The sequence below is a fragment of the Cupressus sempervirens genome, chromosome 5 (assembly GCF_028749045.1).
Source record: "Cupressus sempervirens isolate cs-2001-9-10 chromosome 5, ASM2874904v1, whole genome shotgun sequence".
Classification (NCBI taxonomy): domain Eukaryota; kingdom Viridiplantae; phylum Streptophyta; class Pinopsida; order Cupressales; family Cupressaceae; genus Cupressus; species Cupressus sempervirens.
In genome coordinates this window covers 203,016,322-203,030,193 of record NC_143122.1, presented here as the reverse complement: position 1 = coordinate 203,030,193, position 13,872 = coordinate 203,016,322, and the positions used below count along the sequence as shown (strand labels likewise).

The 13,872-nt window shown below is 34.5% G+C and overlaps 1 protein-coding gene across 3 annotated transcripts in view; it reads right to left on the bottom strand.

The window, feature by feature from the left end:
• MSH1 (MUTL protein homolog 1) overlaps positions 1 to 13,872 on the bottom strand; it is a 255,585-nt gene that overhangs the window by 39,438 nt on the left and 202,275 nt on the right. The window lies entirely within an intron of this gene.

Genomic DNA, 13,872 nt, shown 5'->3' with positions numbered 1-13,872 from the left:
TTTACAATTTTATGACACTCCAATAATTATTATTGGAAATACTAAGAACCTGCAATGTCACTTTCCCCATAGGAATTCAAAACTGAACCTGTTCACAACCAGGCTGAGATTTCACTAGGGACTGCAAAATCTTAAGTGAAATGTTGTCAAAAAGATTCAAGTCTGTCAAATATTAATCCTGTTAGATTTTATTCCCAGCAAACAACCCACTCTAATACCATGTTGAGTTTTTTGTGCTCATTTACCACAAGCAATGATTTGCCCACCCAACCATAAACAATCCACGATTGCCATGTCATATCCCCAAGTAAATTCAACTAGTAACACATAAATGAATCTATGTTTACTATATTTAATTCATAGCATAAAGATAAAAACTCTAAGTACATCAGTAAATAAGCTATGTGTGAATTGAGAAAATCCTGCTATTTTGGTTATTATCTTAGCCTAGGAGGATGTTGAGATCCAATATGTTGCTTAGACACCAAAGTCAACAGCTTCCTCAAGGTGTTTTATATCCAAGCCATTAAGCCTTTCTTGGACATGTCTGCAAGGCACTTGGGGACGTTGATCCTTATCTCGGAATGATCAGTTGGCTGGATTTACACGGGCCACTCCCTTATTGCATTCCTTCTCTTCTTCTCTAGCTTAGAAATAATAACTGATTTGAGCATGTATAATGGGATCTCCTATTCCTAAAAGAATTATGCAATTCATTATTTAGCTCTTAGATATATAATAGTGTAAGTAGTAATACTATGTAGCTCATATATATGTGTTGGTACAATTTTCTGTCACTTTATGCTTTCAGCATTGCAAATCTTTACTTCACTACTCTTCCTTGAAGAGAATTAAATATATCACTTCTCATCATCCATTTGATTGCCAGGCAGTATAGGCTAATTTATGTGTCTCTTAAATGAAAGCACGCATATTGATGAATAGCATCATTCAAATAAACTGATAATATAATCTCCGTTGATCTGCTGATAACATACATGCATATATACTAAGTCACAAGATTCACCGAATTTCATCTATGTAAGTTTGAATTTTGGCGAATTTTTACCCTTTCTGAACTTCATCCGAATTTTATGATATTTAATATAATATTGTTATTTATAATAATATTATAATATTTTAAAATAATATTAAGTTATTTAGTTTGATTGTTTAGCAATGTCAAACTATTTTTGACAATTTTTTGGATATATTACTTATATTTAAAAGTAAATAAATTTATATAAGTTAAACTTAATTCAATTTTTTTCTGATTTTTTACTCTTTCCGAATTTCATCCGAATTTTATGATCAATGAACTCGAATTCAAATTCGAAACTTGTGACTTAGCATATATATAATAATTCATTCTTGCTTATATTAATACATATACACAAATACATTATGCAGACCGTTATATTATCATCCTCTGAATTTATCCTATCTCCAAGTATATTTGTGACAAGGTTACTGGAAATGCCACCCCCCAACCCTAGAAACGCGTATTGTTGTATCAGATATGGATACGAATACGAAACAGCACAAATACGGAGGGAAATTCGTTTCCACCCATATTTTGAAAGTTGTCTTTTCCAAACCCATGCCAGAAACATTGACTGCAACTTGCTAACTTTTTAGAGCCGAATTTAGGGTAAAAAATGAATTACCTGTAGTTTTAAATGGCAGTAACTTTGGCAAGCAGAAGAACTGCCATTTTTCAAAGAAACTAAATGCCATATTTGGAAACAGCGAATACAAATTCTAAAAATAAATGAATCAAACTTCAAAATCTCCAGTTAACATGGGAAAAATCAAAGAACAAGTTGTTATAAATAACTGCTTCAATCGATTTATGTTCCTGTTCTGCGTCTCATTTCTCTACTGAGTGAGTTTTTCGTCTGTCTACACTCTGCGTGTGCGTCTCCGTCATTTTGTCTGGACTCTACGTGGGTGTCTCTATTGTTTTCCTTTAACTCGTTTTCCCATCCCAGCTCAGGTAATGTTATTTTTTTTTTTAAATTCGGTTTGATTTTTCATTTTCCCTAATGTTTGTCTAAGTTTTATAATTATAAATTATTTTTTCTTTTCTTTTAATACAATCTTAATTCAAATTTTATTTTATTTTCCAATGATAATTAGTCAATGAAATTATTATATTAATATGTAGTTTAGAAAAGTGCAAAAAAATATAAAATATAATAGTTTAATTTTAATATTATTTAGTTTTTAAATTAAGTTAAATTTAAAGTTAAAATTAGAATTTTACAATTACTAAATTTTAAATTAAATTTATCTTTATATTTTTACTTATTTTTGTTAAAATTTAATTATTTGAACTTTATAAAAATCATTAAATAACATTAATAATTATATAGATATTTTGAGGAAATTTATTAATATTATAAGTATATTTAATTATTATTAAATTATAAAATAATTTAGATTCAAGTTTTAAAGTTATATTCTTGTAAAATTAAATTTGAAATAAGAATTATTTGACTTATATTTAAGCTAATAATTTTATAAATTATAAGTTTAAATTTGTACTTTATAAAATCAATGTAAATTTGTTTTTATTTCATAATTTTACTTTTTTTTAAATTTTTTTCAAGACCGTAATCATGGCATCATCATTAAGGGATGTCAGAGCATCAAAAAATGACGAGTGGATCAAACCAAATGCTAAATATCCATTATGGAAACATGTAACCATCATCGAAAAATTTCAAGGTGGTGGAGGTTTTAAATGGAGGTGTCATCAATGTCTAATTGATTATAATGGTTCTTATACAAGGGTTTGTGGACACCTTTGTCACATAAAAGGTACAAGATGTGAAGTGTGCCCTGGTCCAAAGGTTGATGGTCAACTAGGGAAGGGATTGTCACGTGAGAAGATTGCAAAGTATCAAAAAGACGAGGACAAAGCTAATAGTCAAGTTCAAAAGTCAACACAAAGGTCAAGTCTTAATAGACCTCCTTTACATCCAACTTCGGGAACATCTATTGCTGACAAGAGGCGCAATTTAGGACCTCTTGAAAAGGCATTTGATTTGCAAATTCGAGAGGATACAGATCAGAGTATTGCACATTGTCTATATGCGAATGGAATTTCATTTAATGTGGTTCGTTCCCCATATTGGCAAGAGATGGTTAGGTCTATTAATGAAGCACCAAAAGGATACAAAAGCCCAAGGTACAAGAAGGTTTGTACTACTCTTTTGATTAAAGAAAAAGATATTATTGATAGACAATTACAAGTGATCTAAGATTCATCGAAAATTTCAAGGGTTTCCATCATTTGTGATGGATGGAAGGATGCTAGAAACAGGCCACTAATCAATGTGGTTGCAATGAGCCCAAAGGGGGCAATGTTTTTGAGAGCAGTGGAATGCAAGGCTGAAGAGAAAGATATACAGTTTATTGCTAACATTCTAATTGAAGCAACTGAATCTGTGGGGCTAGAAAATGTTGTTCAAGTGATCATAGATAATGCAAAAGTATGTAGAGCAGCTGGGTTGGTCGTGGAAGCAAGATATCCAAAAATTTGGTGGACTCATTGTGTAGTTCATTCTTTGAATTTGATGCCACAAAAAATTGGCAAAATCCAATGGATACAAAAGATTTATGAAGAAGCCAAAGAAATTCAGATGTTTATTTGTAATCATCACGTCACAAGCCATTTATAAATTCGCCACACTGGAGTTATTAAAGGTAAATTTCTTGCCTTAAAAATTAAAAATATTCAAATGTTTTTTAATTCAAATGTATTAATGATTTATATGTTTTTAAAAATAATTATTTTTTGATTGAAGGTGGTTGGAACACGCTTTGTCACACACTACATTGTTCTCAAAAGGCTTGTTGATGTCAAAAAAGCTTTGAAAAGTATGGTGATTAGTGACATTTGGGCAGTATGGAGACAATCACAAACAGATAGAGCAAATAATGTAGGGACATTAATTCTTGATGAGGATTGGTGGGCTCAAATAGATTATTTACTATCTTTCACTGAGCCAATATATGCCCTCATTCGTCGGTGTGATATTGATAAGCCAATATTAGGTGACATCTATGATTGCATAGATACAATGGTGGAGAAAGTTAGAGATATTATTATAGCAAAAGAGCAAGATCCCTCTAAATTTTTTTATAAGCAAATATATGAGGTAATAAAAAAGAGATGGGATAAAATGACAACTCCTTTGCAACTTTTGGCATATGCTTTAAACCCTAAGTACTATCATGTTGATATGTTAGCATTGCCAAATAGGACAGTACCAAATAGGGATGTTGAGGTTGTTGAAGGATATAAACAAGCTTTCAAGAAAATGTTTGCAGATCCTAGAGTTGCTGCAGAGATTCAAGATGAGTTTGGGACATTTTCTTCCTCTGATGGAACTTATGCAGATGTTGATGCAATGGCAGATAAAAAAAAAATAGATCCTATAAAGTGGTGGAATTTCCACGGTGCCTTGACTACACATTTGCAAAAGCTAGCCATCAAACTTCTATCACAAGTCTGATTTTATACTAATTATTCTAATAAGAATTATTTCTTATTTCAATTTTATTTGATTGTTTGTGTCTTTGTAACTTATAATATAAACACTTTTATTGCAGGTTTCTAGTTCTTTTGCATCTGAGAGGAATTGGAGTACATATGGCTTTATCCATTCTGTGAAACGAAATAGGTTGGCAGCCAGCAAAGCAGAGGACCTTGTCTATGTGCAGTCCAATCTTCATCTATTGTCACATTCCTCCACAGACTACATCAAAGGACCCAATAAACTTTGAGATGTAGAACCAAAGATAAGTGACATTGATGTATCCATAAATGCATTGACACATCTCAACCTCAATTTTGAGAATTCTGACAAAGTCGGAGGCTCCTTAGGTGAATCGTCAATGGGCTCTGAGAATCTAGGTGGTGGTCGCACACGATCCAACTATCCTAGCTCTTTAGATAATCTTGATGATCTAGATATCGGTTTCAAGAGAACAGTGATGATAATTTTGATAGCATGTGATTTTTCCAAACTATTAGTATTTATGTATTTGAATCTTGTTTTAATAATAAAACTATATCTAACTACAGTATTGTGGAATATGTCGCAATTATGTGTTCATAATGCTTTGATTATAATGAAAATCTTCTTTAATGACTCAAAAAATTTGTTATATATATATATATATATATATATATAAAAGTGTTTTATGAATGTAGTATCTTGTCGTTCCCAAATGAGAGGTCCCAAAAAATAGCCGTACCTGTACCCAATACCATACCCGTATCCGATACCGTATCTGTGTCCATGCAACCTTGATCTGTGATCTGTTTTGTAGATACTTTGTTATTCTTTTATAGCACCTTATATAGTGATCGAGTAATGATCACATGATTGGGTATGTGCAAATTAAGTCCAAGTGCTACCTTATCGGATCGGCGATTGTTATAGAGGTTCTATTTGTTTGACAAACTAATGAACAATCTCCAATTGGTAATCAGTCTAACTTTCATTGAATTAGTGCCAAGGTAGAGGTACGTATTGCATGGACATGTCTCCTTATTGGGGAGATATGTCCACTCAATACTTGTCCCTTTTTATTTCATACACATACCCATACCCGATCAGGCTGAAGAGTTGATAAATCAATAAATACTCTGCCCTCCCTTGAGTTATAAAATCAAACTTTAATATTCAGTATTTCTAAATATTGAATATACATTAAACTTGAGATTGATCGAAACCTTCATATTCAGATCTGAACCTGCAATTATCAATTATAAGATTAGTAATTATACAATTCTGAAATCAAAACCATCTAATCTGATATTAATTTAATTGCATTTACATGGTAACAGACCCTTGCTAAGGAAGATCCAGATTAAATTTGAGATATCAGATTACTCACCTTGATATTGCAGTCACATTCATTCTTCAAAATGTCAAAGGTGATCAGATTTGAGAATCGTCTTGAAGGTGCAAACAACTTCACATCATGGAAGTTAAGATTTATGATGATACTAAAAGAGAATAAGTTAGATTCATTTGTGAAAGATAAGAAGGCAGAACTTGAGAATGAACCAGATAAATCTCAAAGGATTGAGAATAATGAAAAAGTCATGAAACTAATAGTAGATGTAGTTACGGATGACAAAGAACCTATATGGGCAAAACAGGAGACTGCATACATTATGTTCAAATCCCTGGACAGCACATTTGAAACAAATAACACTGGCAGAACCCTTGCTCTAAAGAGGCAAACTAATCACATAAACATGAACAAAGGAGAATCCATTAATTCATATTTCATGAGAATTGCTTAGCTAAGGGATCAGCTATCAACTTTTGGATATGAAATTGATAGCAAAGAGTTAACACTAATAGCTTTAGTATGAAATTCATGGGAGTCATTTGTTCAAGGAATAGTGCAAGATCAAAACTCCCAAAATTTGATCGGTTAAGATTTGACTGCCTACAAGAAGAAGCTAGATAGGTGTCAAAAGGAAATAAACAAAAACCTATAAATGGTAATATTCATGTCTTAAACACTAATTCTCATATAAAAGGTAAGAAGAAGAATTTCAAAAGAAAAATAAATTTTCATGGAAAGGGTTCATCCAAGCAAAGGAAAGATGTTTCTCAAGTTCAATGTTTTAGATGTAATCAATATGGACACTATGCAATCAAGTGCCCTGATATGACAAAGAAACAAGCATCATTTGCTAAGGTTGACAAAACAAATATAGAAGATGATTCTAAGAAATATGTCTTCTACTCAGCATTATCAAATCATGTATCAAATAAATTTAACGCTTGGGTTATTGATAGTCAATCATCAAGGCACATCACAGGATTCAAAGAACACCTAGACACTATGGTGCAAGAAACTAATGAAGTAACAATTGGCGATGATGTCGTACATTCAGTTAAAGGAGTTGGAACTTGCAAAATCAAATTGGAATCAAACTTCACTATTCAACTCACTAGGGTACTATTTGTACCAGGAATTAAGAGAAATTCAATATCCATATCTGCCCTATAAGACAACAGATATAGGGTCACCTTTATGGATGGAAAAGTTCTGGCATGGCAAAAGAGCTCCACTATAAAGAAAGCTCAAACCATATGTATAAGGCAAGGATACCTATACAAACTTCCCACTAAGGAAAAGAAATCCCTCATCCATGAGACTTTTCACTCAAATGAGATCTAGCATCAAAGGTTAGGATATATTCAATTTTGCAGCCTAACCTCCATGGAAAAATTGGTAACAAAACCACCCAAACTAAATGAAACTCGTAGTGAGGCATGCAAAGGTTGTTCCTTAGGGAAAAACACAAAGGGAACTTTTCAAAATAGCTTGCAAGAAACCAAAAATATATTAGAATTAGTCCACTTTGAATTATGTTGACTCTGTAGAGTGGAAATATGACTCAAGTTCACAGAGATATGCCAATCATAAGGAATAACGCAATTGAGATGCACATAAAGTAAAACATAGAATGTACCTTTAATACCAAAATACCAATAGGTGAGGAAATGGTTTCTTTATTAATACCAAAAACATCATGAGTACATTGACAATATTCCAAGTACTTATATAAGGGTCGGTTGGTTGGGAAAACCAACCGATGCATTCCCTCACCTCCTAACTACCCAACCCAACTAAGCTTTAACAAATACTAAACACAATAGTTAATTTATTTTGACTACATCTATCCCCCTCAAAAAAAAAAAGGACGACTACGAAGCATGAAAACAACAAAAAGAAGTTTGACTTCAAAAAGAGGGATGGGAGGACATCCCTGTAGTCGGAGCTCCTAGTAGTTGTTGCAGGTCACGTTCAACTGTCTTTTCTTTTGTCCAAACACCTTGCAGTACCCTTAAAGCGTCCATCTTCTTTGCTTTTGTTGTGGTGATCCTGCTTACCAATTTGGCTTTCTCTATCTTCCAAGCCTCCTCAATAGCAACTTTTTCTACTTCCCACTGATGTTGAAGATTTTTCCATTCCAACACCCATGCCTTAGCCAAGCTTTTTTCTACTCAAGTTCCAAGAAGGTTCCCCAAAAGGCAACTTCCATAGCTGTAAGGGCCTCCATGAGAGGCAGCAATTGTTCCTGTCCACTAGAAATGTTAGAATTGCTTGTCCATGTAGTGGCCATGTCCTCCTCTAAATATCCATGCTGCTATAACACTCCCCAATCTGTATGGCAGCCAATCTGCATAAACACGACCAAGGCTTCCATTGATGTTATGACAGCTTCCAGATTCCAAGACCTAGCCTATTGCATGAGCTCCTTGGTAGAATGCTCCATGGCATGCAACTCGGTGAGAAACATCACTACCTTGGCTGCAAAAGAAGTTGTGTCTAAAGGTTCCCCATGCTTGCTTTGTATCTCTACCTATTCCTCAACAACTACCTGTAAAGGGGAACACACCGTGCCTTCTTCCTCAAGTAACCTGCCAGCCTCTACTAGGACAGTATCCGCCATAGCCATAGTCGTCATACTCTCCTCAGGATGTATTTCTACCTGTTGGTTATCCACTGCTCCTATCTGCTGCACTACGAGGGCAACTGGATGTACTACTTCTAAGCTTGGAGGTGTTTGCAACCTCACCTTATGTGCACACTTTGTCTGGCATCTCAAATCTATTACTTTAGTATAGGAGTGTTGTTCTAGAGAGATTAGTGGCACCATCCTCGAAAGTGATATTCAGGAAGCCCCCCATGTCGGAATTTGTTGCTTGCCACCTGCATTTGGGTTGGAAATATCTACTGTAACAGTTCTTTCAGGATCACCAATCATGTTATGGTAAACCTTTGGAGATTCTGATATTCTAGTTGGAAGTGGCCCCTCCACAGGTGGTAAGAAAGTAACTTCCCATGGAGTCCCCTGTAGGTGACTTAGGTGGATTTCTGCCTCATGTGAGTCTGATGAAGATGAATTTGTATTACTGGCCTCCTCTTTTGAACTCTCTTCATCCTCTTCGAGTGTCTCAGCCACAATTGCCTATTTTGTTTTCTTTTTCTTTGGTTCGCCACCACTATGACATCCTACACTCATGGTCTCTATATCGAGCCAATATATCATAACAAGTTTGTAGGGTTCCACCTTGTTCAGTGGTATCAATGTCCCTCGATTCTTGCTACTCACTTGAGTGTGTACTCCTAAAAATAAGGCCACAACATGATGGGGCATGTAAAAAGCTTTGTGTTTCAATTCCATGAATTCTCGAAGTCTATCAAAAAGAAACTGAGCCCATCTATATGCATGTCCTTTATACAATCCATCCACTCTGGGCAACATCCAAAGAGCAATGTCTGAAGTGCGACTGCTGGTTGTGAGCTTACTTTTCACCAAATCTGCAATACATCATCATTCATCATTTACAACGAAGATTTTCTTGAGACCCCTATTGTTCTTCAAAATTACTTCCTATTCAAACTTTGTAAGGTCTTTTTGGCACATTAGTTTCAACCACTTCTTCTTGTCCTCTACTATCATAAGGGTTTTTTTTCCAATTCTTGTCCTCTATTGGGAATTTCAAAAACCCTACTCATTTCCTCCGCTAAATAAGAAACTGTCACCTGCTGCTAGAAATACTACACTATAGATTTATGACATTATCTCTCATAACCTGTGATTAAATTTCGTAGTAAACGTCCAAACTCCTTCAATTAAAAAATTGGCATGAAAATTATTTTGCCTACCTCTATTGTGCACAACACCTTTTCTAGACGATGATCTGCTTTTGTTATCTCCCACCAAGTCCTGCACTCACTTCCCATCACACTTTCAAAAGTGATATTCTTAGCTATGATTTTCTATGCCACTTTGCCCTTGCCTTTTGTCATCTTCCTTATCTCTTTCTTTGCTTTCACTGCTGCAGGCTTTTTCTTTTTGGAATCAATAATGTTCCCTCTGCTAGGGTTTCCTATACTTAATTTCACCATTGCATGGTAATAGGTCACTTCCCAAGTTTCTTTTGTTTGTATGTGCCAAGGGTGCCAACCGTGTCTTTATCCACCCGTCCGTACGGACCTCTTCTTGCTTCTATACGATCATAGTATCTACACGTATGACCAAGGAGTAAATGTCCCTGTACCTACTGAAAATGATAAGTACGTATGGACCTCTTATGAGGTATGGGTTCCATAAGGACTGCTTGCCTAGTGTGCTACTTCATACAGCTATACAGAATGCTTTGCCAAATGTCTTCCTTCCATACGGCAATCTGAAACTCTGTTGCTCCACATACGACTGTCTTCGTACACCATCCTTCCAAATCCGTATGAGTTGATTTCCTAGTGTTCTCCTTCATACAGTTGCCTTGTCCCACACTCATACAAATGCCTATTCCTCCTCCCGTACAGCTGCCCCCTCCTATTGTATGGGTAGCTTCTCCTCAATTGCTTCCTACTAGCATATGGCAACCTTCTTCCGTACGGCTATCTTCTCCTTTCGTACGGCTGCCACCTTTGATCCCTAGAACTGTCTTCGTACAAACACTCTTCCCTCTTTGTGTGCACGTATGGCTATTGCTTCCTCGAGGAGCACGGCTATGTGAAGTATGGTGTGAAGTATAATAGGTTGTTAAGCAACATCCTTATAGAAGGTGAAAATTTTCTCGCTGGACACTTTTTTCTTTCCTTCTTTGTTTATTTCCACCTTCCATACTTATAAAGTAGTTGGTTACCTATTTATTCCTTTCTTCATATACTTTTAACATAGACCCATTTACTAGATCTTTGATAGGATATTATCTAGAGTAAATAACTTTATTGTCCCATTCTCTATTATTTCGGATACTCTAAATGGTCCTAGCTAGCAAACTTTAAATTTTCCTAGCTTTTATTTGTTTTTTCCATTATACTTGACTACTAGTTGGCTTTGCTTAAAATTCATCTTCTTCAAATATTTGATGTAAAGTTTCTACAAATTCTGTGATAAATCAGACTTAGTTTATACCTCTTGTACTTGCAAACTATAATCTCCAATATTCAGACTTGAGTGAATTAATGAGAATGATTCTAAAGATGTTTTATTATCTGCCAATTGTCTTTAGGGTGGTGTTGATCAAGGAGTAGACTTCTATTAATTGTGTGTCCTTAACCTTCAACCACACCCTACATAAATATAGAACCAAGGGGCTCGTCCTTACAAAGGACATGTCCCTTCCAAAGTCGGCTTTGACTCACCTCCTAGAATCGGCGACTTTCCAAGCAATAAAATAGTTTAGTTCCTAAACTAACCAAGGAGATTAGTTAATTCTAAAACTACTTTGTCAAGATAGGCATCGATACCTACTCAGAGGATCAGACAAATTAAATAAAGCCTTCAAAAAGGATTAATGAAGGAATAGATCAGTAAGATCTGTAATCAAATCAATATGATTAAAGTTATAGAATTAAGACTCCCTCTTAACTTGATAATCATACTAAGAGATATCATATCTAGTAACATCAATTAAGATAAACAAGCAAGAATTGATACTCTATATCTATCTGAATCTTCTTAGCATGTGGTATCATTGAACACATGATACAATGTCATATTACTAAACCTATGATATGAGAAATCACTAATACTATTGATAACAGTATTGAAAAGAATACATACAGGATGAATCTAGAGAATAATTAAATTCTTCATTTATCCAAGTTCTAACTCATAGGTACTGGAATTCCTATATCAGGACATGATTCTGAGTTAAGATCTACCAAAACACAAGAAAAACTCCAGAGAATAATAAAATTCTTCTTTTATCCAAATTGTGACTTATAGGCATATCAATGTCAATATCATAATGTGATCTTGAACTCATCTAGATCTTATAATAGATCTCTACTGGTTAGCACATTATCTAAGAGATCGTCATCTCTCATAATGTCTTTCATACAAGTCTTCATTATCTTAGAGATCGTCACCTCTAAAATAATGAATACAAATGGTGGAGCCCATAACAATCAATAACCTGACAATAAAATTATTTTATTAATAATTTAAAGAATATAAAAATTTCATAATGTCAAATCTGTTGTCTAATCTGCAGAACAAATGTATTTTAATTTTTTAGTATTACTGTCTACCATACCTCTTACATAATGGTAAGGAATTTCAATATGCTTGGACCTATCCTGGAAAACGGGATTCACAAAAAGCTTGATGGCACTGTGATTATCACAATGAATAATTGTAGGATTCGTGGCTTGACCAAATAATCCCACACGTAACTTTATAATCCAAATTGCTTTCCAAGAGGCCATTGTGGTTGTAATGTATTTGGCTTCTGTGGAACTTTGTGCTAATGAAGGTTGCTTTCTACATATCCATGATATCATTGCAGATCCTAAACTGAAACAACATCCTAAAGTACTTTTTCTATCCTTAACACTTCCACCCTAATCGAAGTCTATGAATCCATGTAAATCTAAGTCAACTTTCTCATATTTGAACCCAAGGTTAAGAGTGCTTTGTAAGTATCTAATAATGTGTTTGACTGCAACTAGGTGAATCTCCTTTGGCTCACACATAAACTGACTTAAGACATTAACAGCATAGAAAATATCACGTCTATAGGGACCCAATCATTTGTCTATAGAGAGAAGAATCTATGGAAGGTGATTCTGCTACTGCTTCTTTAAGTTTAAATAGATTAGTCTCCATTGGAGAAGAAATAGACTTGCAATTCCACATTTCAAATCTCTTCAAGATATCTAATGTATACTTCCCTTGATTAAGTATAATGCTGTTAGAATTTTGTTGTACTTCCAGTCCTAGCAAGTAATGAAGGAATCCGAAATCTTTCATCTCGAATTCTTTGATTAGAGCTTTCTTGCATTGATCTATGAGATGATCACCACCTATTATTAGTAAATCATCAACATACAATATCAAAAATACCATATCATCTTTATCCCTTTTATAATATAGACTTGAATCAGCTTCATTTTTGGAGAATCCTAAGTCGGTGACATACGTATCGGCTATTTCATACCAAGCCCTTGGAGCTTGTTTAAGCCCATAGAGAGCGTTCTTGAGCATACAAACAAAAACTTTAGGATCATGAGTTTCAAATCCTTCACTTTGCTTCAAATATACCTCTTCTGTAGTCTTTCCATTCAGAAATGTTGTTTTTACATCCATCTGATATACTTTCCATCCCCTCGATGCTACAATAGTTAGTACTACTCTTAAAGATGTGTATCTGGCACAAGAACAAAGGTTTTTTCATAATCAATCCCTTCTTTCTTAGAGAATCCCTGGCTATAAATCTGGCTTTATATTTTTCAATGCTACTGTCAGCAACATGTTCTATTTTAAATATCCACTTGGAAGAAACAACATATTTTCCTTCAGGTCTTGGAACAATTTCCCAAACATCATTCTTCATAACGGATTAATATTCTTCTATCATAGCACCCTTCCAAATTGTATGTTTAATCATAGATGGAAAACTCGCAAAGTACTTGGCGAGTTTCAAACACTCACCGAGTTTTTCGGCTCGATGAGTTTTTGGCCACTTAACTCACCAAAAAAAAAAACTCGGTTGGGATGCATTTAATTGCCTATTAATCACCATTTACTTGGCGAGTTTTTGGTTAAAACTCGCACTTTGCCTAGCCCACGGCCTCTCACGGTTTAAAAGGGCAAAAAATCTATTTTTCTCATTGTTTGTTGCATTTGTGTTGTTTAGAGTCTTGAGGTGTGGAGAGAAGAAGGTTTGGAGGCATTCTTACCTGATTGCGAGTGATTCAACACAGATTTGAGTGGATTTTAGAAGATTCTAAAAGGTTTTATAAGAGAAATTTCTTTCCAAGTATGTTCATTTTATCATAGTTTGAAAACTTTTTATAGTTTTAACA